The 27,930-nt window shown below is 37.9% G+C and overlaps 1 protein-coding gene and 1 long non-coding RNA gene across 5 annotated transcripts in view; one reads left to right on the plus strand and one right to left on the minus strand.

Annotated features, from left to right (window-relative positions):
* CASK (peripheral plasma membrane protein CASK) overlaps positions 1-27,930 on the minus strand; it is a 318,301-nt gene that overhangs the window by 277,004 nt on the left and 13,367 nt on the right. For 2 of the 4 annotated variants that reach the window (XM_086971260.1, XM_086971261.1), the window contains exon 2: positions 18,164-18,368. The exons of the other annotated variants lie outside the window; for them this stretch is intronic. The gene's annotated coding sequence lies outside the window, so the exon portion shown is untranslated. The remainder of the gene's footprint in view (positions 1-18,163; positions 18,369-27,930) is intronic. 4 annotated transcript variants of the gene reach the window in all.
* LOC111267329 (uncharacterized) lies at positions 18,317-27,224 on the plus strand. The gene is made up of 5 exons (XR_002684536.2): positions 18,317-18,396; positions 20,052-20,170; positions 23,730-23,766; positions 24,373-24,449; positions 26,257-27,224. It is a non-coding gene; the product is annotated as an uncharacterized LOC111267329 (long non-coding RNA).

Consider the following 27,930-nt stretch of genomic DNA (forward strand, 5'->3'; position numbering starts at 1 on the left):
GTCGTGAATGTTTAGTTCCTCAGCAATAGCGCGGCCACTCACGTGTCGGTCTTACTCAACTTTCGCAATGATTGAATGAACCTCTTCTGTAATTGATCATCGAATACTTCGAAGAGCATCGGAACTTCCAAAATGAAAGCGCCCATCATTGGGCCGTTTCTTCGGATAACGTATCCTCCACAATTTTTTTTATAAACTAGGCAGTGTTCTCGCCTTTATCAAAAAAATATAAAATATAATAAATTTTGCGGAAATTTCACTCATCTTCTAAGCACTCTATCTTAGGTCTAGATTAAAGCAGTGCAACAATTTTAGAATATCTACTACTGGCAAATCTTAGCTTTCAAGACCTTTTATAAAACGATCTTCGCCGGTAAGCTTTGATTTTACTTACCCGCCAACTTGCGCATCATCAAAGATAAAAGGGAAGCATTTACATTAGACAATAGTTCTGATAACAATTCTAAGCTTTCACAACACACCATATCAGTGAGAGAAACGTAACAGATCCACAACCAAATATCATTAAAATGTTTAACTTTTTACAAACGTATGCAGTCGCTTAATATCAGTGGTTGAAGACGACGGTCTATTCAACAGCCTTAATACTATTTACTCGTGTGTTTACCTTTCTATAACATTGAGGGACTTTATTTAACATGTAAGAGAGATTTAAGACGGACCTAATAACCATAGAAGTACACCTTTAATTCATATCTCGAACACGCGCCAATACATCGCAAGACGTTTATTGCGTTTCGAGATCGCATAACGCCTACCCTGTATTGACTGGTTGACCCTTTGCGGAACCTAATTCAACCACGTTTATGGGCTTTCCCTCTACCATTTTCTTGAGGACTGTACAAACAAAAGTTACACTTCTATGAGGTACTTTTCGCGACCTTGACTAAATATGCAAACTCAGTCACGTGACGCCACATATCCCTTTTAAATAAGAAATTGCTTTTACAGATACTCCTGTTTGCTTAGACTGCTTCGCCTGGATTGCACGAAGCTTAGCACTTTTGGAAACGGCTATATTAACTCTAATTAATGCGTAAAAGCCTTTGAACATTGCTGGACCCAACTTGAGTAGTTTTTAGCCCAAGTATCTGGCTTGTTACTCGAATAGGTGAAACGAAGATTCTTCTTAGTCGGAACCTGTCTGCTTAAATAGAATTCAGCTTTCATATTGCTGAGGAGTTATTTCGGTTAGAAGTTTGTTGATATCAAATAAGAACATTTTTCTTCCTAACGTTTAATGTCACATTATGTACTACCAAAAAAATGACGAATATATATTGAGCCGTGTTCTTGCTCTGGAAGACAAAAACAGATACATAAGTACGTATTTTAAGACATATATGCGCGAGACGAGTTTCAGTAGAGTATGAGACGTATGTAAACAATTGTACCGCCAAATAATACAGAAGAGATCCAAGCTCTGGAATAACTACACAGGGTGAACACGAAACTTCTATAAATACTAAACTTCCGCTTTTCAAATGCAAACTGATGTCGCTGAACAACTTCTCTGTTATTTACCGTGCAATTATTTGTTTCGTTAAACTACTTCTCTAATACTCTGGATCTCTTTCATATGAGCCGTAACTAAAACTCGGAATTTCATAACGATATTGTGCTCCCTGCCTCAAAAACAAGTGCTGTATGGTCTGTGTGCTGATATGCGGGAAGATGCGCTCTAAGGCGTTTCTAATCATGAGTTGACAGACCCAGATTCAACACTCTGGAAAAAAATAATATATTCGAGCAAAAACAACAATAATAAAACAGTCCTTAGACATTTAAACCCTATGAGAAATAAAATGACTTTAAACTGCTAACAGCAACCTCAAATATCAACAAACTTTTTCATAATAACATTATCAGATAAATTTGTATGTTTCTGGGCTTCTTACTACATCTTCTTGCAGCCTTTCTTTATGCTAGGCACATGATGTACCACATGGTCTATTACGTCGCGAAAAACTTACTGCACTGTCTTGATGGACATGTCTACAGATACATCACCGGGATATCAGTCACTGTGTTTAGGACAATCCAACTGATGTAGTAAGCCTTTTATTTCATGATTTGTCTGCACCGGGGTGGTGCATCGGCGTGTGCCATCTCTATTATACAGCCTCATATTATGTCGTAATATTCTCTCCCATCCGTGAGTATCCTCCTATGAAATGCACTCTCTAGAACATTCCAGTGACGTTTTACTCTGCTCCCTGTCCCGACGCCGTCGATGATGACCCTTCACTACCTGATAGAGGCCGGTGCCCCAGAGACTTGTTTTGAAAAATGTCGCTGTTCTCTATCAGATGCATTATACTTGGCCTCTTCCCGGATAAGCTTTCGTTTTCTTTTGTCATATGGATAGCAACGTAGGGCATGTACCATAGCCACCCTTACAACTGTAAAAAGATGCATCCAACACTCATGCCGCCATCACTGCAGCTGCTATATATTACTGAAGACACGAATGATAAGGTATTGATGGAAATGTCTATAGATTTGGGACTATCGCAATACAAAGCTAAACATCTATCAGTTTTAGCTCAAAACCAGCCACCATTTTTCGCTCGAGCTAGGAACCTCTCCCGTGGCCCAAGGTTCACCTTATCTCACCTAAAACTTTTCGTTGGTTTTTTCTGTCACTCAGCCATCAAAATATAATACCTTTGCTCTTATTCTCTATAATAACTCTGTGCTTAGAAATTATTTTTGATAGCTTACGTTACTACAAGTACAAGGCTTCCATTACCAATACAGAGTTTAGCAAATTACGTTTTTGACCACGGTCCTTAATATGAGGTATTTTTGAATCTAAGGACTAGATCTTTATAGGTGAGAAGAGCGCATAAACAAAACTCGAGATCCAATTAGCAGGCGTCCATCAAGCACCGGATTTTCTTGTTACCATACAACTTCCTCATATTAGATCATCATCGTCTTACCGATGGAATATTGTTTGGCCGGTACACATATGAAGAGAATCGTAGTAGTACATCTATGCAAAACTGTGGAAAAAAGATGCTTGCAGTTGGTTAAATTTGTATAAAAGTGAGCAGTGGAAGCTCAGCTCTGCGGAAATACTTTTGACTTCGGTTGAATCTGTTAAACTGCTACGGGTCCCGTACATAAACTTGTAGAGCAGACCTTTAATGGGTGCTTTCAATTTTTGTTTAATGGCTGGCTTCATTGTAAAAAAGTGCTGAAAATAATGGGCTTCCAATGTCGTTGCTAGGGTGATACGCTTCGAGTCATGATAATACTATTTACTATTATACGCAACCAAAAGTTATCGATTATGAGTTTAAAAAAGTTCGCTTTACAGATCAGTTACTGTTAGTTACTTTGTGCTAACGACAACGCCATTCCATGCTTGGATCCCTACCAAAATAATGCCATGTTAACACACTGGCTAGGTAAGTAGATGCTGCTTTATGGCATAAAAAATTATGTCACTTGCACACCGGCCGTGCTTGAAAAATCGCAAATTTTATAAAAATGCTTGCCAACGCAGAAGAGGCCACGCTGAAATGCTGATAGGGATTATCATTAGAGCTGGCCACGGACAGCGAAATCATTGTACTTGCGAGATAAGCGAGCCTCCCGAAAATTGATGACATTAACCATAAGTATTTAAACTGCAGCGTCGTTGGCAAAAAATTGTGCGCATCGGTCATAACCAATAGCTTACACTATCGTATAACGTGCCTCTTTTTTTAAAATAGGTGTCATTTTTTCTAATTTTATATATCAGTCTCTACAGAAAATGCGCAACATATCTTCTTCTCACTTTTGTGAAGCTAATAGAATGCATAATGGTCTCGCAGATTTTCTTGTTAGAATGGCTAAATATCACTAGCGTAAGAAAATTTTTAGCGGGAGCTTTGTCTACGAGAATCGTCAGTAAAAAGTGTCAGAAATATTTAGGTTGCATTTATTGTTCCTTATGGGCCTTAGGCACCAGTCTCATTAACGATGTACTTAGAGCACTTGCAGAACAATCGAGGAACTCCTGTCGTTTATTACACTGTCTAAACTAGAAATAAATGGTCTCGTTACAGGTTTCTCTGATTAGCGCTCTGAATCGGTTACGGGAAGGGATTGTATCAACTTCACTGGTATCAGAATGATAAAAAGCCAACCACGACATCCTTTAACAAAGCAGTGCCGTTAACAAGTGGCTCAAATGGTGCAGTGCATTTGCGGAACCCACTACACACACAGCACGTAAATTCTGTTCGGAAAAGAAGAACGCTGAAAACAACTTGGACTCATTTGTACAGATCATAGTATAGTAATTATAACCGAAGATTCTCATAGACATATGTATGCTGTGCTTCCTGGCTTTTGAATGATCATTGTTGTGCCCTTACCTATGAGATATTACAAAGGTAAGGGTTCATAACTAAATGGCGTTGCTGAAAATCGAACAACGGTAGATTGTAGCTAATTAAAAAAATCGGTATGTTTAAAAACTGACATTACTAAATCGTTGAAGAAAGCAATAATAAATTGAGCACTGTTTCATTACGCCTTAAATATAGCGACTTGTCCCTTCTATAACTGAACATTTTCTCAAATAAGGTCTAAAAGAGCATAAATAAAATCACTTTAAACCAACCATGCAATTGACAGGATGGGAAGAACTTGCCCCTTTAAGGCAGTATTATCGTGTTGTTTTGAATTTGATTTAATGTAGAATTATTTCACAATTTTGCCTCGCCACCGCATGTAACTTGGAATTATCGAGTTCCTTTGATGCAGCTGATAGTTTCTAAAAATTCAAATTCAGCATAAGATTCTCTAGCCCTTAAGTAGGCCGCGTCTCCTGAGAAACTGTGCTACCCATGATTTTGTTATTTGTGTAACTAAGTCTCAATACTTAACCAATAAAACGTCTGTAGATGGTTCACCTAAATTTCACATTTGCAGCAGCAGTCACTTTGGCAAGGGGATGAATGATTTCCTCTGACATGCATGCAACAACGTAAGACCAGGAAGGGGGGAATGAAGGAGAGTTGGGAAGAGAGAGATCGTGGTAGGAGGCCATGTTCATGAATGACACCACTAAATCGACGACCCTATGAACAATCGAGTAAACCTGTAAAAAAATATTACCTTAAAATGTACAGTGATGTATGTCGTAAACTAAAATCTCTTTCTCTTAGAGATATAGCAATGCCTGTGACTTTTAATTGAGACACTTATAAGACTCTTATAAATTAAGACGTATATTGCAGTGAAATGCGGTTTATGTGGCAATCCACTTCGTATAGTGCTAAACAAAAGAGTTCAATTGAGGAATTAGCAAACATATAACGAGATTTCGATGCCGCGTGAGTAAAAAGTGTTGCTACATAGGCATGAGTTCCCGCAAGAACTAACGGGAATCTTTTCAGTTATGAGTAGCCGGGATCGAGAGGCCTGTAGATTGTATACGGATATCGTAAGTACTATTCACGGTCGGAATTAGGAAAGGTGATTTAATTTTTGATTAATATTATATATTAATGAGCCTATTAGAAAATATATGTTGGTAACTTCTATTTTATTTGGATGATTTATGTTAAAAAGCTCTACATTTCCCTGTATGTTCTGTTTTAACTTTCTGCAAAAAGGGCTTACAGATTTGCTCTAAATCTTTTAAATAGCTTCTTACTTATATAAACACATAACCACTTATATGCTTTGAATAAATAAAGGAAACACTTAAAACCTTTCAGATTAAAACTAAAAAATAAGACAAGTTATGTATCGAAAATGGAAGACCTACATAGATTTGAGGGCCTAATCATCAGGCGCTAAATACTGTTAATCTCACCGTAATTTTACAATATTTTTCTTATGTTTAAAAATAATTAACTATTACAGTGAGATCACTTAAATAGTTTTTGCCAATGGATACGATAAACACTCTAATTAAGCCTCACCTAGAGCGTTTATCGTATTCATTGGCAGAAAATTATTTGAGTCATCTCACTGTAATAGTTTTTGAACGAATGAAAATATTCGCTTTCTTTTCGTTCACGTTTAATTACTTCCGGTTAGGCAAAATAATGGTCTCGAGGGTCGAATCAAAGAATATGTATCATGTTTGAAAGAGTAATAGTGGTTTTGTTCATGACAAAAATAATAAAAAATGTCCTCGAATGTCCAACCTTTATAAATGCCCTGTGTTAGGTTTACGCGTAAAATCCCCATGTACTACTTTCCACAATTTTTATTCTCTTAATTCTTCTATTTTGTCCTCAGTTAGCCTTGATCTTGAAATTTGCGGCCGTCCATTCGGGTTTTTCGTAATGTTTTGTTATTTTTTTCATAATAATGCTTTATGGAAATGAATCACTGCTGAAACGCGTGTTTTCAATAATTCCCATCATGTAAGATTATATGATAATATAGACTATGATTATTTCGCCTCCATTATGTTATACCACACGCTTAATGCATATTACATTTTTTTTTACCAAAGTAAACAAATCCAGATTTAAATCCGGACAGAGTTTGCAAAATGTCTAGAGGAGCTTTCAATGAACATGCCAGCCTTCACCACACTTACTAAACGAAAAGAAACTTTTTTTTCTTGCTTGAACAGCAGTCGAATGAGTTTCGTTAAGCCAAATGTTAATGTTGATCTTATCCAACGTTTATTGAATTTATCCATTCATGTTATACGTAATTGTAATCAGCATCTATTCTGTTTTCCTTCTTATGCGGAGAACTTCAATGAATAAGCTATCGACAATAAACAAACAATTCGAGGAAAGATTTGTAAAAAAAAAATATGTAAAATGTGCCATTTTACATATTAATTGTTTCATATACAAGCTACTATAAGAATAATCGCGGAAGAGCGATATCCAGCAAACTAACTGAGTTATTATTGAGATTTATAACTTACCCACCTGTTTAGACCGTTTGCATTTAAGGCCAGTCACCGGCTATCACATCCTAGCGTGAAATGATATCGTCACAAGGAATACTGCTACTGCGTCCCGTAGGTCTCGATTTAAAAAGCGCGCGTCTTGGCGCTTTTGTCGGCCAGGGAATACTTCTTCTCAAGTTAAATTGTTAAGAGGTCCTTTAGAGGCCTCTAGGGAACGGCGAAGTCGACTTTTGAGTGCGACTTTGTCACTCGTTTTCCGATTACCGTCAAAGCAAGCTTGTACAGGTTGACTTACAGCAGTGAGCATTTGACAGAAGCAATAGAGGGAAGTAATGCTAGGGTTGGTGCTAGCACATCACTGTATAATTAACAAGTTAAATAGCGTAATGATATATCGTAAAATACTCTGGCATAATCTGCCAGAAATTCCCGTATTTTCAAACAGCTGTTTACAACAAGACCTTGTTATAGCGAGTGCTCTAAAAGGAATTCGTTAACGGCATATGGAAACTAAATTTTACGCTTTAGGTTGGAGTCAGAAACAGTTCACAGAGTGCTAGGTACGTAGAAAAGCTTCGTTTTGGCAAATAACTACCATGTACGCACTGAGGAGATAACGCTATTTTCACGCTAAATGGAGATTTTTACTTCTGTTGAAGACAAATAGTTTTTGAGAAAAACAAAAATCATAAACTTTCATTACCTCGAATAGCGTTTTTGGTATACCTTTTCATTTTTACCAGTAAAGAGTTTTTCGCTCCGTGCAGTTAAAAACGGACACACCTCTGACACATATAATTTCAAATACGATCGCTACGCTAATATAGGATTTATGTAATACTTATCAGCCAAGGAAAGATGTAATGAAATTATAGTTTAAGTCTATCTCGTCCTTTAGTTCATCAGCCTGCTGCAGACTGCTTACAAATCTCTTAGTATTAAAGTTTCCTAAAAGATTCTTTTCAACGATTCCGTTATTTGATGTGTATAGGGCGGAGCTAATGGTGCAGGTATAGCATGTGTTAGTTTTAAACATGTCAAAATAAGATAATTCTTCCAATATTAAATTTAGTAAACATGACAAGTGCCATAACGATTGTACACGAGGTGGTTATTAAAATTTTGCTTAAGCTTCAGTCTCATAAGTGAGATGCACCACTAACCGATACATCCAGCTGATATTGTACTGTGCTTGTTTACTGTTTCATACAATGAGCTTTTTGTTTGTTTGAAGAATAGAATAGAAAGCCACATTTCAATGTAACTAGCTTTAATCACACAAAATGCTTTCAGGGAGTGGCCTCAGCTCTTGCGAAAGCGTTACTTTTTCTAGGCATATAGTTACAGCTGCATAACCTATAGTGCATAAACAAAACAGAAGTTATAGCGTCGGCTCATACCCCTACTGCTTTCTTTCTAAATCTATTGCAACATAATGTTCGAGAAAGACTGTAATAGCGTCTCGGTACCCAACTATCGCCTCGTTTTGCCTCGCGGTTGAATAAACAAAAACATACGTTATATTTATAAAAAAATCTTATCTTGGCCGTACTTGTTTTAACTTAATAAAATGTTAAAAATGGCTCTCTGTTAGCCCCAATAATAACCATTTTTCAAAGCTAGAATATGTGTACAAGCTTATCTAATGAAAATCGACTTATTTCAGTCGAATATCTAAGGAGTCAGGGCCCAATACTCTCATCCAATTAGAAAAGGATATCTGAACAAACCTACGTGTTAGAACTTGATTCTCCATAATAAAACAATGTCTTCGAAAATGGTTCGGCTATAAAATATATCCCGTTTTTACTCAGTGATATATATATATATATATATATATATATATATATATATCACTGATTAAAAATGTATTTAATATGTATGTTGTGCTGTCAGTGAAAGCCTGCAGGCGTATAGGTTGTTCTCTAACTTCTGTATACTTTTCTGTACACTGAATAGCGGTGTCTATAGTCAGATGTTTGTCCTAGATACGTTCTTTTCAGGTAATTAGAGTGTATCCTCTTCATGGTGTCGTACTGACATACGAGTATCAATTTCAAAGCTCTCTATGGGCAGTAGCAAAGTGGAAACAAGACTCAGCTAAGTCGTTTTGCTCATAGCGGGATATATCATAGATTATACAAGCGCAGCATACGTATTGGCACGCGAGAACGGTGAGAAACGCCGTACGTACAAAAAGCCCTTCGAAAACAAATTTTCGTTTCGACTTTTGAGATTTTCTTTCAATGATATGAAGAGCAAACTTGTCTAGAAATGGGGTCAAATAAAAGATTGCCATTGAAGTTACCAAGTTTTGGATGATGTCACACATTCGTTCGTTGAGCATTCACCTACTCGCATAGGCAGGAAATAATGGGAACGTAGACATATACAATACATTTATTTGTTAATTTAGACAAAGAAAATTTTGGAAAATTTTTATTATTCCTATAATTGTTTAGTTCCACTAAAGTGTTTATGTTATCCAAGACGATGGTAAGGGTTTATATAATATACTAAATAAACGATTAACACAATTATTAATAACTAGACTGTACAGATCCTAAGGAAATAAGGCAAGTAATATAGCAAGCCTCATTTGGTCCGCGGTTATAATTAATTGAGCTTTGGACAGACGGGAAATCCTAGCCTAATATTACATCTTCCGGTCAATGGGTTGTACCTTAATCTTAACAAGTATGAAAAAAAGTGTCTTTTAGCCGGATACATCACTTCTAATCTTGATTTTAAATCCAAAAAATTCACAGATCTATGGCGGAATCTACCTAATTCCTCAAAAAGTCCTAAAACCTGCAAATCGGGACTTTCATATGCAAACAAATAAATACTTATTATTATTATATTCAGGCCTTTGTTGAGCTGACTTTGTTGTAGCAAAAAGGAAGCTATTCTGATGACCTGCTTGCGAAATCTTAGTTGGTAGGGTACTGACATATAGTTTCTAACTTTTTCTTGTAATTAGTACGATGAATATAATTCCTTTGTGTTACCTATTTGCCACAGAGCTGACATTGGGAACCTTATGACGTTAAGGGAATAGGAAGACGACACACTCTCACTCAGATCTGTCGAGTTAGCCACGACCTGATGGGCCATGCATTGACTGGCCGTCTCTAGCTTTCAAGCAGTAGTTGTCATACTTCACCAAACACGATTTTGTAAGGAAGTGTAGATGAAGATAACTTGTGGATAAAATAATGTGTAGAGGCAAAGGGATGTTTGTTTTTTTTTTTTTTATCATACTTTACCGCAATTTAAAGAAGTTAGAGCAACCGAAAATTTATAATGTATTATACAATGTAATACAGTGCTGAACAGATAGATTTAAATTTTCCCTGTAATGAACTACTCGCACCTTTGCATCTCTGTAATTATTCAAGCAAGACTCCCTAAAATTGGCGGTAGGAATGCCATTTGTAGGAATATCGTATCAAAACAAGCTTAAGTTTTCGAACTGTGTTATAATCGTTATCACACTTCCTTGTCTGCTCGCCCCAAGAAGTATACGTACGTCGATGCTAGATACAGAAAAAATATAGTCACAGCTATTTATTAATACTTCCTTTTATAGTTATGAATATATAAGAAAATCTTGAAAAGCACAAGACACACTGTGAAATGGCGCATCATGCCAGATGTAAAATCTACATCACGGAGTTTTCAAGTAGCCGTCAACTGTTCCTCTAGATCCTATTATTAATAAATTTACTAACAGAAGTTATAAAAGACCATTTTAACCCATGAATCAGCTTTAAATTATTTGCGAAAAATGGTAGCAACTCCACTAGTTCTACATAAAGAATCACGCCGAAAGCTTACTGTCCTGCCAAAAGAATCTCGGGAAGGGTGGCAACCCTTCACGACTACAAGCATTTTAGCAAAACAATGTGGTACAACTTTTAGTCTTATCTAGGGCGTCTAACAGCTCTCAGGCTTGCATCTTCGAACCGTGTGCCAGGAAGGGAATACTCGTTTATTGTGCAACTGTACTTCAGGTCGTTTTAGGAGTTAGAGTACTTGATGGTGATTACCATCTAAATACCGCTTTGCCGTTGCGAAAGCTTTTCATCAAGACAACCGCAACCGGAAACTGGCTATCAAAATGAATGATGTGAAAGTAACCCTTTATCATGAGGCTGCAAAACGTATATGGCATGATTAATTGTATTTAAAATATAATTAACCTTTTCAGTCTTTCTATTACACTGTTGCGTTCTGCCAATACTGAAACGGGCTACATCTTTAGTCTCGAACCAGCACATTAGGAGCTAGGAGCAGTACCTACATTTCAGCAGAACTTACTTGAAAAACAGAAGCTACATATGGGTTAGTTGCAGCGTGATGTTTCTTGAGAGCGCAGCAATACATGCTTAGTTTGTAAGTCATTGTTTCATATAGATTTCTATGTGCGAGATATAACTACCATCAAGGTCAAACTGTATCACTTTATCGCATAAAAAGTTTTTTTTGCTTTAACAGTAATAATAACAAGCATAATCTATGAACATAACCATATATACGGTATGACCGCTGAACCTTCTCTCGCACGTGCTAAGGAACTTCCTTGAACATCATCTTCACTAGCCATTAGCTGCATTCTATAGTTCTATATTTCTAGGCAAAACCAAGATAAAGAACCGCGCACTTCTACTTTTTATTTTATTAGATTGCTGCCTTCTAGAGATGCTCACTGTAGAAATACATTGGCCTATGGTATTCGAACGATTTACATGGCTTCCGAATTGGTTTCATTAGGTGACAATAGGCTTTGGCATTTTCCATTGAGTAGAAAGAACTGCAGTAAATATGTTGGTGTTTTACTACAGCGTGTGAACTGTGTTGTTTTTATGTTATTGATGGAAAGAAAGTAATTGTAGTGATCTATATAGCAGAGTTTTTTTGTTTTTTTATTTGGTTGTGTCTACCGGCTTTCAACTACGTCTGAATAGATTTAGTTTTCTAAAAATAAGCAAAGAGTCTTGCGGCTGATTCTGTTTGGCCCATGTGATGACAAAAGGCTACCCCTCACACACTAGGAAATTTAACAACGGCGAATGATTTACACCTGGGCTGGACACGTAACCAGCCTATTCCAATATCTATTTGCCTGCGCATAGTAATTGCTATTATTGCGATATACGTGATAAACGTACGTAGAAGGTGCACAGCGTATCGTCAGAGGGCACCTTTAGTTACTGCTGCGGCGGGCAACAGGATAGGGCTTTTATTTTTGTTGGAATTTTTGCCCTCTTCACTGACCCGTTGCTCCCGTATTACCATCGTCACCATCATATTTCTTCTTCTTTATTAACTTAGGCGTAGGAACTTTAGGAAACATCTCTATATAGGTAGAAAACTCCTATAGGAAGGTATTTGCGAACTAACGCTGTTCACCCACCCCGAAAGCTTGTAGCTCGAAAAATAGCGAATGGACTGAGGCCTGTTTTAGTCAGGTAGCCCTGAAGAACAATAACAAAACAAAAAAGAATCATCGCCGTTTTCGTGCCTACGCCGGATAAACTAATAGAAAAATTCAATTGAGATTGCATCGAACAGAGATGAATGAACGTACGAAGAAGCTCTGAGGGCGAGTAAGCGAGTCAGAAACCATCTGCTGTAAAGGAAAGAGAGCAATTAAGGCTACAACTGTGGATATAGTAGTAGTAGTAGTAGCAGTAGTAGTAGTGCAGTGATGTAGTAGCGGAAGTAATACACCTTCGAATAGAAGTAACAGCTCTAGGATGCAGTTGAAAGGCGATGCTCGTGAATAAAATGAAGTAACCAAGCGAAAACCCAGCGAAAAGGATAGAAGCGGTGACAGCAGTAACGGCAAAGAAAACAAATCAAATGTCCTTCTTATCAAAAAGGGATAACCATAAAAATCAGAAGCAGCACGCAAGGCCAACATTCACTCCGAACTACAGATATATCCACTAGGCCAAAAACGGAATAGAGAAAAAATTTGAATGACAAAAATGCCTATTTAAGAAAACATTTTTACCCATTTACGCACTTTAAAATAGAATGCTAAATGTTCACGAACAGCTTAGTCCAGTGGGCAAATAGTGATTACGCATGTGGCTTTTTAATTTTTCGGTAGAAGTATATCGGTCGTTTCTTTAACAGTTTCTTGTCGAAGCCGTGCGAACGTTGTCTTCAAAAAAACCTATCTCTCTATAAATTCGCAAGCAAGCTTGCCCAGTATTTGGTATCGTAGATATACTTAAAACTACAAATTCATTCATATTGACACAGTTAAAATATAGCGATGCGTTTGTACGCGAATTGAATAGGTATCTTTGCTTACAATAGATTTCATTTCTAACATCATATAAACAGTATTTTAGATGTCCGTTGAAACTAATTTATTTAGAGCACACACTCTTTTAGATTAGCTATTTTTTCCTATATGAACATTTTTCCGACATCAATTTTTTTTTTACGTATACCATCTAGGACTCGCCTCAATTAGGCGCCTAAACGAACTAGATCTTACTAGACGTTATTAGAATTTCTCCAACGTATCTCAAAAACGGTATTGGAACCAGACAGATATTAATTTCTGGTAATAATTTTCGCCTTCACTTCGATTTGAACCAGCGTGGCAGCATGCTTGTTTGGTTTATTTACCATGGTGATACGCTTGGAGACATACATTCGCCGCTCAGGTCACACCGCCCCGAACATTTACAGTTTACGACCATTCGGCTGTCGTCAGGTTAGCACCGCTGGCATGCCCATATACACGTAGTGTTAAAGCACTTTGTAAGAATGAGATACGAAGACGCTAGACTTGTCAGGATCGTCAACAAGCGAAGCTTCAGTTTATGTTTCGACTGTAGAAAATGGAGAGATCAATTCATTGCTTCAAAATGATCTTTCGACCGACCGGGACAAGTTGTGTACGACGTTTCGTATACCAGTCCGAGCTCAGCACGATCATCCCAAAAACTTCGTAGGTTCTCTTCTTAAGTATAGAAGATCGAAATTCGATCAGTGTATCTGTAATTCCGTCAAATTGTCAGACTACCCCAACTCAGTGAGCCTCAACCACATCATGTACCACAGACAGCGGCGTGATGGACGCACGATTATTAATATTGTTGCATGGATGAAGGAACAATATCGAACACCAATACGAACGAATCGACGACATCTTATTTGCAATGAACTCAAGCCGTATTATAGAGTAGACAGTAAGTCTAACATATATGCGACATTTTCTGTAACCAAAGGCGCTAAGGTGACCACTGTTAAGTGCAAATGTTTATCTTCGAAACTGGAAAAAAACAATGGAATTCACTTAAACGTTACGAGAGATCGACGTCTAGGACAGATTATTATCAAATGTCTACATTACGGATTACAATTGCATCGCGCCTTGATAAGGGCGTAATATCTTCCATTTTTACTATTGACGAATCATCTCAACTTGGACCGCGAACGATAGAATTCTAAACTATGATCCTGGTTATCCTGGTTAATTCGTACGATGGCGTATCGTGTATGTCACCAGTCCGTATAAGACTAGATTAGAAATGCATCAGAGTGGGCCGACCAGAAGCAAGTTTTGGGCTAGCGAGAACGTCTTTAAGGCACAATATTTTCGTTCTTTCTATGATTGCATATGTAATCATCGTACAGAACTGAAAAAGGGGGTTGACACGAGGGGAGAGCTTATAAGTTACCCATGAAAATCCGTTATTGGTTACACTGATGCAAACCCGATGTGTCGGTCTGCATAGAAAGCAATATGCAAATGACATATAGAGCTCCTCGGACGTGCGTGGGATTAGTGTTCACCACACGCGCAGCGGTTGTAGCACATACATAAAAGCTGCTCGTAGATAAGTCACATGCTATGAAGGCTGATATCTGTTGGTTGATTATAGCGAGCAATTGATTATATCGAACATGGCACTGAGAAAAAAGCACTAGTGACCTTAGAAAGATTGACAAAAAGTTTACAAAAACTAGGCATCTGAAAAGTTAGAGTCTTTAAACCTTATCAGAGCTAGACTGAATATATTTACATATAATATAAGCGCAGGTATGTTAATAGTTATCTCTTAATGAAGTCTGTAATTATTTCAAAATATGGATATGCTAATTTCATGTTTCGTTGATTGATTCAAAACAGGCGTAAAGATACGGGAATAATTACTTATTTTAAATAGTAAATACATAGATTTATTTGAATTGCGATATATCAATACAACCACGTCTGCTCAAAAGTAAACAAAGAAACGCCTGGAGATATTCCTTTAAGAACTGAACGGTGCTGTGTTCTGCTTTATGGATTATATAAGTGTTGCGATCTTGTTGGGACGCTTTTAAGGTTCAAGTGAAACCACGAACACATAAACTGCATACACTGAGTGCGGCCATCGACTGTATCCAGAAAGATAACTAGAAAAAGTTATTATTTATTGACTAAACAGAAGGGTAGTCGCAATTCATCCTGCGGTCAGCAGCAGTAAACAACGGTAGACGTCGAAACTTTATTTCAAAGCTTTCCATCAAAAACCATCGAAGGCTATTTGGCCTTTACTGACGGCAGCTCCGTTGAGGTAAGGCCAGCCTTTAGCGTAAAACGTGGCTTCAATCGTATTCTTGTACGCTCTGCACGTAAGTGAGTGTAGCCATCTGCGAAGCAGGTTTCGTTGCACCCATAACGATAACGTAGAGGGAACTACCGCTAACTTTGGTAATATCAATAACTTCGAGATACTGTAAATACAGATTCCGAGACATATTTCCTGGCATTAAAATGGGCCGTATGGAAGCAAACAGGGAGAAGGAAACGATTTTTCAGCACTTTAGCAACATTATTGGACTGCAATTAGATGAATATCATAAAATGGAGTGCTTATACCGCAACATCGTAACCGGTGCATATATATAGATCTGCTTATTCTTATGCCATAAAGCATTAGGCGCTTCAGATGTTGATGCTACTAGTCCTAATCCCGTCCACTCTCAACATTAGAGCTGTTTACCTTAAAATTTAATCTTTGTACCGTCTTGATCTTGAACAAGACGACCTAGAATATGTACATAGAAATATCTATCTCTAACGCTGACCTAATTGAACGCAATGTTTAGTGAAGGATCTTGGATTTCCAACTAATGGCAAATCAGGCTTTTTTTAATAAACAATTTTCGGTTTAGTCCATCATTGTTGTACAGTATAATTAGACAGTTATTTTAAAAGATTGAAAAGGTTGAACGTACAGAATGTTTCGAGATTGTTAATATACGTTTTGGGTATGTCGTCAGATTTGAACGAAGTTTAGAAGTAATACGTGACCATGTGAAAGTGTTGCCTTAATTTAGAAAATGGAACCGAATAGACTCTACTATTTCATGTCATCTGTATATGAATGGTAGTTATATGAAAATAAGGGTGATTTCGGATTCGTCATGTCTGTTATTTTAAATTTCGACTAAGAATATTCCAGAACTTACCCGTATGGTTTAGGACTTAGGAATGTTTACGTAAACGATACACCCTGTGCTTGTATTGGACTACTGAAAAATGTTCAGAGTTTTAGGAGTAGAGCTACTGAAATAGTGAACTAATCTTTAGTTTGTAAAGATGCAGCTCGTACATTTTTTTTTAAATAATCCAAGATTTGAAAGGTCGCTCGCAATCTAGCTAACCTACTTGCGTAATTTCACGGCCAACATACACGTAATACCAATAAAAATGTGTAACGTGTGTTATGGGACACACAAAACATAAATCCCTCAATGCTGACTTTACCCCTAAGACGTGCTAAGAAAAGGCTCATATCTTGTAAACAAAGCATACGTTGCTCCTTTTGCTCAGTACAGGACACTGTTTTAAATACCCTTTGTGATACTACCAGAGAAGAACAGGCCGCTTCTCGAGGCGTGGAAAAATCTTCAATTATAAGTAAAAAAAAAAAAGATAAAGTATAATTTTTTACGATATATTTAAGGTATAATAAATTAACTTTCTTAAAATGCCAAATAAACAACTAGGGCGTCTAGACCACAAGGCATGATACAAATAGCGCTTTTCCCTACGCTGTTCTATGTGTCGATGCAATAGCTTGGATGACTAAGCCTCTGGTTTGAACAAAACGAGAAATCGTAGCTTCAAATCGCGCTAACAACATATACTACACAAGTTACGTGAATAAAGAAAGTTGCCAAATTTTACCCGTAACTCTGTAGAACAACGCTGGTAAACGCGAACAGTGATGTGTCTTGTTGTCATACATATATGAAAGAACCTTACCATATAAATCTTATTGCCTGGTAACTGATGTGCTTTTGTAATGTGCTGTAGACATCAATCCATACATTTCTATCGTGATCATCATACGACACGTAACCCAGGCGTCGATCAGCCATTTTCACCTCATACACAACTTTAGCATGTTTAGCAGGCGTTTTAACCGGCAATTGCCTCAGTTATTCGATAAATAAGAGAAAAAAATATACGATAGGTAAACAGACGTATCTCGTTCCTTCTATTTTCCTTAGCCCTGTATTCGCAGTCCATACAACGAGGCAATGATGATGCTATATAATTGCGGATTCTTGCGAATCTCTGTTAGAAACTGACTTGCAACACGGTATTGTGTACCTCATAAAGCGTATTTTTGTGTATGTCGTATATAATAAGTTTGTAAATTATATGCATATTGCTGGTTCTTATTAGTGTTAAAGTTCAGAGCAAGAAGATATCTCTACTCAAATATTCAACGCGCTAGATATATAACCATGAGAAAAATAGCTAGAAAGATACATTATTTGAAAAAAAATCATAAATTATGACCCAAAGTCACCATAAAATCTCACATAGGACTGGAAAACAGCCGCAATAGCTTTCGACAGGAAAGCATCGAGAAAAACCCGTCTGTTGCAGGCAGTTTCTGGGGTTGATTCCCTCTGTCTTTGGTAGCCTTCGCTTAATTTAGCAGGTGACCCAGCTGGCCTGTCAACTTTCATTATTCGATTAAAACGTTCTTATACATGCAATCATTGACAAAAAAAAAACAGACTTTGGGTTCCGTTTTGAGGCTACGATGATTTAAACTGCACGCCAATCTTAGATTATGTTTCGGATGTATGACCATTAGCGTTCATATTGTCAATCAATAGAGATGTCAAAACTCAGCGCATCGCGGGTAGGTTTTAGGTTAGGGTGAGTATACGTTTGCTAAAGGATTAGTAAGTAACACATAATAAGCATCACATTACGCGAGTGAGAAGATAACGTCGAACGGCACATAGTGCCCAACATCTAGGGTGAACTCTTGATGAACATCAGGAGTATTTGTTATCGCGAAGTATTGCGGAAGACAACCAACAACCAATATTAGCAGGGGTCCCGACTTCCTGCAGATGTATGGCGCGGAATTCAACAACAGATACCATGGTTGCTCGGGCACAACGCACGACACTTCTGCAACGTTTCAAGCAAACAGAATCAGGTAATGGTTTAAGCCCCTATACCTATCAAATCTTAGTCCGTAGTATTTGGCTCATTTCATGCCTTAAAAGACGATAGGTAGCGTAACATGTCCTTTATGTAAAGTAGAGGCACGCGAAGTGCTGACAAAAATAACGGGAAGACTACATCTTACCAAAACATATACCTTCTTTCTTTCTTTCTTTCTTTTACATTATTTGAAAGTTGCTTAAATCTTTCGATTCGCTAAATATCTATAGACAGCCGAAGGAACACTAATAGTAGTAATATATTTATCCCACGACCTTGTCGCTTTTTGCCGTTAGTATAGTAGTAGTAGTAATATTGTCGTCTAATGTAGGCCGTCAAGATGCTCCTATAACAGCGCAAAGCACGTTTACAAACAGACCATTATTTCCTTCCACGCCTCATCTTAGGCTTTCGCAAATAATTTCCTACGGTATCCAGTAAGAAGGAATCAACATTTTTGTCAGAATATATTAAAAATAGCCGAAGGAAGAACAAATATATTTGCATTTGACCAAACAAACTGTACATCAGAGCTGACGGAAGATGTATTTCGGGTCAGGGTGTGTAGTAATCTGTTGTGTAAAAAAAGACGAGTAATATATCAAAGAGCGTGATTATTATTGCCAGAAAAACAGAATTCTTTTGTTCGCACATACGGTTGCTCTTTCCTCTTGTCTAAAAGTAAACTGTTGTTCTATAAATTTCAAACAAACGACGTGCAACTATGGACGGCTTCTTAGTGAATGATGTCACGAAGACTTTCATGATATTTGTATGTTGGTAATGTTTTTCACTTGTTAATAAAACACGCTATTTTAGTTAAATTTCAGATACCAAATATCATTTTTGGATTTATGAAGTAAATTGCTTGGACTTTATTTTGACCAAAAACTATATATAATAGTTTATTGTAGAAGCACGCAAACGCCCCGCTGCCAGTCGACCAATTAAAGATTTATATGCTAACGATACGGCACTCTAATTACGGCAATCCAGGTGAAATGTACTACCGTGATTTGAACGACTAAAATTAATCTACGAAGATAGGAGTCTCATACCCAAGGTATATAACTGAGCTGAAAGTTCGCTCAGCTTATTAGTACTCTATATGATCACACGATCATCATAGAAGAAAGCGCTGCTATGACAGAGTGCTGCTTCGTTAAAGCACCTATTACTAAACCCGTATACCTAGATAACTCTTTTTCTCAGCCAGGATGTACAATTTACGGACTCAAAGCAATCAGAGAATGGATGAAGATTCAGCCGTAAATTCATCAAGATATTTTATATTACTGTAAACCTATTACTAACTATATTGTCCTATAACTGTCAGATACAATAAAGCAATCTGTTGCTCTGCTATCGGATGCGTACGTCTAATTTATGCTCTGTATGTGCTTCCTTTAATTTCAGTCGTTTTGGCGTACTGTTAGTGAGTTAACTCGAATAGTTCTTCTTCCAATTGTTTGACTTACGTAAACACCAGCCCTAGTTTAGCTTGGATCAAATATAGGCGTGCTGCTAGCGGCTTTGGGGCCGAAATGAGCCTCTGACTGCTTACTGTATACACGAACTTAGCCAAGGGCCAAATGTTGTAACCTGTTAGTCACTGCCTAATTTTCAACAAGATTGGTTGCTACACAGGTAATCTCCACATTGCCCGCGTTCATCACGTTTCGTGTTGGCCGTCTGAGGTAACGTCTAACGTCCCAAATACCGCATGTGAAACAAGAAGAAAATGAGCCACTTTCTGATTCCTACACGTGAGTGTATAACACTTATGCTACTGAAAACAGTGTCTTCAATATAATTGACGTTACTTAAATACTTGTACACTGTCGTTCAAATTTCTATTTATATTAAAATTTGGGATTGAGAAAATGCAGATTTACATGGACAGCATCGATATATCAGGCGCCAGAAATGTGTAAAAGGTAATGCGGTATTTTCGATTTTATATGGTTATAAATATCGACGTTGGTTTCCGGAAATTATTAGTACTGTAAGTACCTCTACTCGATCCCACTCTTAGGAGACAGAGTTAATACTTCGGCGCAAACAGTTTAAGCCGAAGGATAAATGGACACTCAGTATCGCTCTTAACCTCGACAGATGCAGCTGATTCCATCAAAGCTAATATCGACTAACGCACCCTCTCATAGCATATGACCTGTCAGAAGAAGTGGTACGTACTTGTACATCAAATGGTCGCGGCCGCCATTAGGTTCCCGACCTCCTCGGACGCCCTATATTCCAACATCTGTAAACCCGAAACTTTAGTCGCGTTTTCGGCTTCTTCTGTAGTCTCCGAAATGAATCTTAGACTCCGGTGCAAGCCAAGACACTACTTTTCCATTAAGACCTCTTTTCTGCTGTGATCACTCTGAATTTCCACTCTTCGGTGATAGCGCACATAAGCTCCACAAGTTCCGCTGGTCGTGCTCTAGGCAATTCAGGAAGGATTCTTGTTTTGTACCCACTTTGTTTCACCTAGTCAAAACCTTGTTCCAAACTCTTAGTCTTATAGTCTCGAAACTGGGACAGATTAGTCACTTGTAGACAGATCAGAGGGCAGAGTCGTCCTCTGCCCTTTGGTCGCAAAGGACACGTATGCGAGATGGGGCTTTTTCAATCTTGTGTGTGTAGAACCGAAAATCCCCATGGCCCGTAATGATCTGTGTTACGTAATAGTCCACCTGTGAATAAAACCGGAGAATTGAGGATTGCTGTTGACTCAGCGATCGACATCAGAAACCCTCGTCTGCTCGCCCCTCTTAGACCATATACATTGGGCAGGATTCTCGGTACAACGTTTGCCCTTTTTTCCTCAGCATGGAGACACTCACGAAATTCTTTGCTCAGGTATACCTCCTGACGTCAAACACTCTTTTGCTTCCTAATCTGTCAGTCCATTAGGTAGAGATAGATTCCCTGCACGTGTTTTCTTCCTGTAAGCAAGATGCCCTCGCGCTTCCCCAGCCCATTTGCGTCATCCGTTATGAAATTACGCTTACTATCCTATTGGCATGTAGTTTCACTTCCGTAGCAGTTTTTGTCTGTGTCGTAACGGCCAAACCTTTTGTATACGCCATGAGCTCTATTCCGTTTAAAAGAATTTGCAGGACACTGTCGAAGGCCGTGTTTCATAGAAGTGGGCCTAATAGAGAGCCTTGGGGCGCTCTTATTGGAAAAATGATTCCATTACCATTCTGTCCTTTAGGTAACTAGATGCGATGCGGTATAGTTTTCCTAATCATTGTTTCAAGTGTTACTTTCAACGGAAACCTGTTGAAAAAATTCTGGAGGTCCATGAATACTTTTCAAGTCTTGAGAGTTGAGTCATGTAGGAGCTAAGCCTTAGTCATTACTTTATCTATAGCCGCCATCAAGACTAAGCGACTCTTGCGGAAATAGAACCATCAGGAAGACATCAATCTTCCTCAATCAATGTTCCTTAGCAGATTATAGCAGCCTGTCTTCGGTAATTGCTTTGAAGCCTTATGCCAGAAATCTTATCAAGTAGATCGAACCACACCCTCCATCTCCTCTTGTAATGGGTACCACTTTTGCCTCCTTTTGGGCAGCCGAGAGCAAAGCTTCGTGGATAATATTTATGACTATTGTATGTGGTTACTGGAATTCTTACAGCCGGAGGCAGGGATATCGCTAGGTCCGGACGCTTTCCTTTGCTTGATTCGCTCTGCTTCCCTGAGAATTTGGATCATGCTGATATCTCGTTCTCTGGATCCGTTGTTATTCGTGGGAAGTCCTGATCTTAGGGAAGTAGCTCTCTCTGTTATGCCGTTTCTGGCATGCCTAACTTGAAGTATCCCTTTATTTTTTCCCTGATCATCTTATAAAGTTTTTCTCAGGGGTTATCCTTGAGCTTTGCAAAAAGGTTTTCTCAAGAGCATTTTGTTGCTTTCGTTTATGGCGTACTTGAACTCCGCCCTGCGTCGTGGGTACAGTCGTGAATAGACCCCCTATTTTTTCCGTGCCGCTTCTAGCTCCCTTAGTCGCTTTTCTGGCAGTTTCTGCACGTTTTCGTGAATCAGGGATTCCACCAGTTTATGGGTTATACTGATTTCTCCTTCCTGGGGGATCGATTACCCCGCTTGCCACCTCGTATACTTTGCCTAGATTCCGCTGCAGATTTTCAGCGCTCCTGAGGACGCGGTTTTCTCCGATTACTCTGCTCAAGGCATCTTCCAGTGCTGCTGTGCTCTCAAGCCTGTCTCGAGCTCTGGATAGGACTGGTAGTTGTAGCATGTCTGTAGAGGTTAGACTCTCGATGCAATGACGATCACATGGGTTTTTCTCGTCACTGAGTACTTGCTAGCCATTTCAGCATTACGTTTTCATTTTGGTTCGTTTTGATAGAACCCCCGCATTTCTGACGTTGCATTAGAATCTCCTGTAAAGAGAACGTTGTTTTGCTGTGGCGCATTGCGGATTAAGAGCATAAGATAACAAGATTTGTACTCTTCCAACATGCAGTTCAGCGTGATGTAGCAAGAATATATCTTCCCGATACCTTCCAGTTCCATTCAGCTTTTTCTTAGGATAAAGCCGTCTGCTTTAGTGCAAGCGTTCCTATGCTTGTCTGCAATTCATGTTGATCTGCCACTTACTAGTGTTATGCTTGGTTTTAGCTTATAAGGGTGAACGAAGCTCTTCTTTTATTCAATATTTCGTCCCCCATATCATGAGCAAGTCGACTGGGATCGCAGTTGACCTGTATTACTCCAATCGGAATCGTTGGCGCAGTTTGGGTCTTTATAGGATGACCTGAGCCTAATCTAGTCCTACCTTCTGTGTCCTCTTAGTCGCCTTGTAATTGTTTCTGTGTCGTGTTCCTTGCACTTATAATAGTGAGACAAATTTTCTCTCCAGCTTCTGGTAGTTGAGCAGTGGGGACCAAAATCCACTCTTCGATCTTGTACCTCTCGTTTTTTAGTGTCATCTGCTTCTGTGAGAATCGGCTGGTTACGGATCCCTTAGAGTGTTTGTGTAATAAACTAAACAAGATGTTTAAATAACTGCTTGAATGATGCTTAGTGATATACATTTATGAGTAATAAACAAGATAATACATATATATATATATATATATATATATATATATATATATATACATATATATATAATAAACTGGGATTTTTTTGAAAGAAAGTGTTGCCTACTCGATGATTGCAGAAGGCAGCGCCTTTGAAGTAGTTTACATCTAAAGAAAATCGAGTAATGATTTCTACTTTTTTTTTTAGTAAAAAAAAATGTTGTTCATAGCTACGCAATAATGTGTTTTTTTTTCTCGTTTTTTAGATCCTATTCAAATCTAAGCGTGGAAAACTAATCTTCCGTAAGTAGGGTCTCAATACTACTATTACGGTAAGGTGTAATTCGTATTATACATGGGTTCACTTGGCAATGTTGATATCAGATTATTATTACTTCTTGGTGCCATGTGTTTGAGAAGTAACTATTACCATCTATAGCTTATGTGAGTTAGAAAGAGATCTTCCTAAACAATAGAAAGCCTTTGACGCTTTAGACTCATTAGGAGCAGCTAATAAGCCATTAGAGAGCTCTGAAGAGTCCATGGTGGTGGGCAGTGTGCCGATTGAGGTTCTTATCAACTTAAAGGGTTTGTCTCGAGTTCAACTTAAAACGAACTTTGTAGTTTGAGAGATCTATGGGGACGCTTTAAACCTATTCGTCAGCGTTGATGACTTGAAATTATATTTATATAGAAATATAGAAAGATTTTTCGAAAGGATTCCCTCTAGGCTGCAAAGAATTTTCTTGGTCTCTGTTTCAACTATGTATATCACAAACATGGCACCTTCTATTAAAAAAATAGCCTAACGACTTTACTTGTCTTCACTTGTGCCAAGAATAAGGCCAACCCCTAAGAGGCCTACCCAGAAGAAAACTTTTAGCAAATAAATGTATAAACATTCCCCAGGATGTTTCGTAGGTGCCGCAGTTTGGAGGCGAAAAAGTCTGATTCCCAAGGCAGTACCTAATTTCTGCCAAATCTATGTAAGTATCAACATGTATATATATAAATGTGATGCAAGAGCACAGTAGCGTAATAGTCCGCCGAGAGTTATTGATCCGTGTTATAATCCCGTGTGGTCATATGCGTAACAAATGTTACTTCAGCGTAAACTAATCGTTATATTATAGAATACTAATCAAATTTGGGATCTGCCAATTATAACACCAGTTGATTTTCATAGCAAAACAAAAATAATAATGTGACTTATTTTCAAGTATATAATTCGGCTAAGGCTATATTAAATTTAATTTAGAGCTAGCGAGAGTTAACGTCGTGTTAATACTCAAAATAGATTTAAGCACCACACTTACTACCAATTTGGTATGTAGATATGGATTATTTTTAGTGGGCACCACGGAGTTTAGTAAAAGAGTGAAGCACGCAATAGAGCAAGACGATGAAAAACGAAGCTCAAACTTATTTCGTTTCATGAGATAAACGCACGACATAGTACTCAGGGTTTTTTTTGCCTGCTTTCCCACTTCGCGAACCTTTTCTTATTATATGCCTATACAATTTCTTAGTCTACATATTATCTATTAAACGTTAAAAGGACAGCTGAGAGGTCTGAGAAGGATTCTAAGCAGGAGCAAATAGACGGCCGAAAGTCGAAAATCATTAAGCTAATAGCGTATTTTATTAGGACAATGAAATGACGAAGGTTCATAATACAACGGAAACGTACATTATGAGTTAGCGCCATCAGCTACACAGAGGTAGCTGCGGGTTCCCAATTTTCGGGCATAAAGCTTCGAATATAGTTGAACCGAGTCGTTTTGCCCTTTCAGCTAAAACTTTTTTTACGTTTTCCGGTCCACGGGATTCATATCGTGTGAACGTATTTTAATCAGAAAGATTTATAGTTTCCTTTTGATTCTAAATAAACCCCTTAGACACGGTGACAGGTTTACAAATTTTGCGTTCAAGAAATGTTCGATTTTTAATTGCGCGAGCTCCATTTTACCGATTTACCCGATATTGCTTGTAATAAATTCAGAACATTTTAAGGAAGAGCTCCTTTGCGTAATCTTAGGCTCAGACATCTTTGAAATAGAAGGCAATAACAAGATAAATTAATGTTCTGCTTTTCAAGACAAGCTTATTATAGTATTGTAGTTATGTAAACTGTTCCATTTTCTCGGCAGCGTGTATCTTAAGCGAGAAATTGATGGTACCCTTGATGAATCCTTAAAAAAATTCTCGGATGAAAACAGTTGCTTAAGTAATCGTATTTGAAACTTCCACTGACTAACCATCTAACATGACCGAAGAATTAACTCTTAAGTTCCGTTAAATTTAACCTCTGAATACAACTTAAGTTGTATCCAGAGGGTTTATTAAGCTTATTTATTTTTTAAAAATTTATATTTTTAAAAAAATATTTAAAAGAGAACATTAAATTCGTAAGATGTTTCTGAAATATTCTCTTACTCGTAAGAATAAGCTCGTTTCTTATTGCTAAAAATGGAAAATTAGCGCGTTCTCATTGTTAGTAATAGGAATGCGCTTTGTTTGGTCGTAACTATATAGTACGCAAAATGCAAGATCATTGAGTTGTGAAGACTCCAACTGTGCTGGTGGGCATAGCGAACCTTGTTTTCACAGAACTGTGTCAAAAAGTTGATAGGATAACACGAAATACAGCTTCTTTTGTTTTTTTTTTTTGCAAAAATATTAACTCAGTATCTGACACGTGTGAGGGCTATGGAACAAGTTGAAGCAGGGAATAATTATCTTCTAAATAAGTATTTGGTAGGTATGCTCAGATGTTTTTCTAAATATTTACAGGCAAGCGATGTCTAACACGAATCTAAGTATAATGCGCCACTTCCTGAAGCAAATTGGAGGTTAACAAACCAATTACTCGCGTTGTTTTCGTGTAACTAAAATAAAAAATATTACGTTTACGGAATAGCAAACTGGATATTGTTATCACTATTCTTGCGATATGTATAACTTACCCTAGACCAGCCTTAATCCGTTCGAACGCCGTAGTCATTAACTGTCGTTAGTGCCGAAAAACTCCTCATTTGAAGCGATATTGGGCATGCTTAAGTCTTAAGCAAAAAACAAGTCGTCAGCATTTCTCTTACTTTTTACATCAGGATTTGCTTACAAAGGTGTCTTATCTATAATGCGACATCTCTGAGCACGTTCGGGATTTACGGTAGTAACACAGCCAAAAATCTCAACGATGGCGTAAAGCTGGGGTAATAGCACGACAGCATAAATTATAGTCAGACAGTGGCTGGTGAGATAAGTACGTCCAGTTTCGTATGGACACTACCGTGCTCCATCGTTGACTTCCATCACGAGCTGGGCTAGTTGGAGAAAACTCGAAAAACTTCTGTGATGAACGTACACAAAGGACTCTCCATTGGAGAAAGCGAACAGAGACTACGGAACATTTTCCCTTCTGTTTGTGTTACAGCATTTTGTCCTGTCTGTGCTGCAGGAAGAAGTAAAGTTGGGAACAGTTAGCTCAAGCTGCAAAGAGCAGACGTTCGAAGTTTGATAGCAAACTGGTAAACGAAGGGTGACTAATACGGATAGACGATCGAAATGCAATCCTTAAAAATAATGTCATGTAAAACTAGATTAAGTTAAATTAATTGTGGGGATTCCGTGTATTTCTTTATGGACCAGATATTTAAAAGAAAAATATATGTCGCATGTTAACTGTCAGGTGATTAAATCGCGTGGCAGAGTAGCGTGGGCGCTTGATTCGCAACGAAACATTTATAGCTATTGAAAAACGTTGCGGGTTCTTGCGTTACTTAGGTCATCAAGTTGGCGTACTCTTAACTATGTATGTGCATCAGCCCCTTGTGACTGAGATAACGAAAGGTGAACTTCTGAAACTCACGTTACCGAAAGGGTAAGGGATATAAAAGTGTGGCCGTTAATGCGGCACCAGTGCGCCTACATTCATTCCTAGAGAAATCTTAGTAATCTGCATAAAGACAGTATTTATCGACGTATTAGCAATCTATGTCCATCTAAGAAAAGTTTATATGAATACAGAATAAAACATGCGCTAGTTTTAAAATGTTTAAGGTTCACAAAAATGTGATATGATTCTGACAAATATAAACGGACTGCCCTATCTCAAGATGATTATGTTTAAGGTCAAGAACTTGTTGGTATTATGTAAAAGAGTACGAGCGCCTGTCGTAATATATTACATCGACGATTTAGTAGGAAGTAAGGTGGCGTATGCGTGAATAAAAATATTTTTAGGTAATCGTTTTTTTCAGAGATATTTTCGATAAACATGAACGTTCAGCGTCTGATCTTCGGTTCATGGAAAAACATTAAATAGAGTAGCTCCTCCCGGTCATATCGAATTCTGAAATTCTAACGACCGAAATTGCCAACTATTAATTGTTTTTCTATTTACTGTGAAATCTCTCACATCACTGTACTTTTTCTAAACCTTTCGGTGTTAATATTTTTAGCAAG

Source organism: Varroa jacobsoni, unplaced genomic scaffold (genome assembly GCF_002532875.2).
Source record: "Varroa jacobsoni isolate VJ856 unplaced genomic scaffold, vjacob_1.0 scaffold_1170, whole genome shotgun sequence".
NCBI classification, from domain to species: Eukaryota; Metazoa; Arthropoda; class Arachnida; order Mesostigmata; family Varroidae; genus Varroa; species Varroa jacobsoni.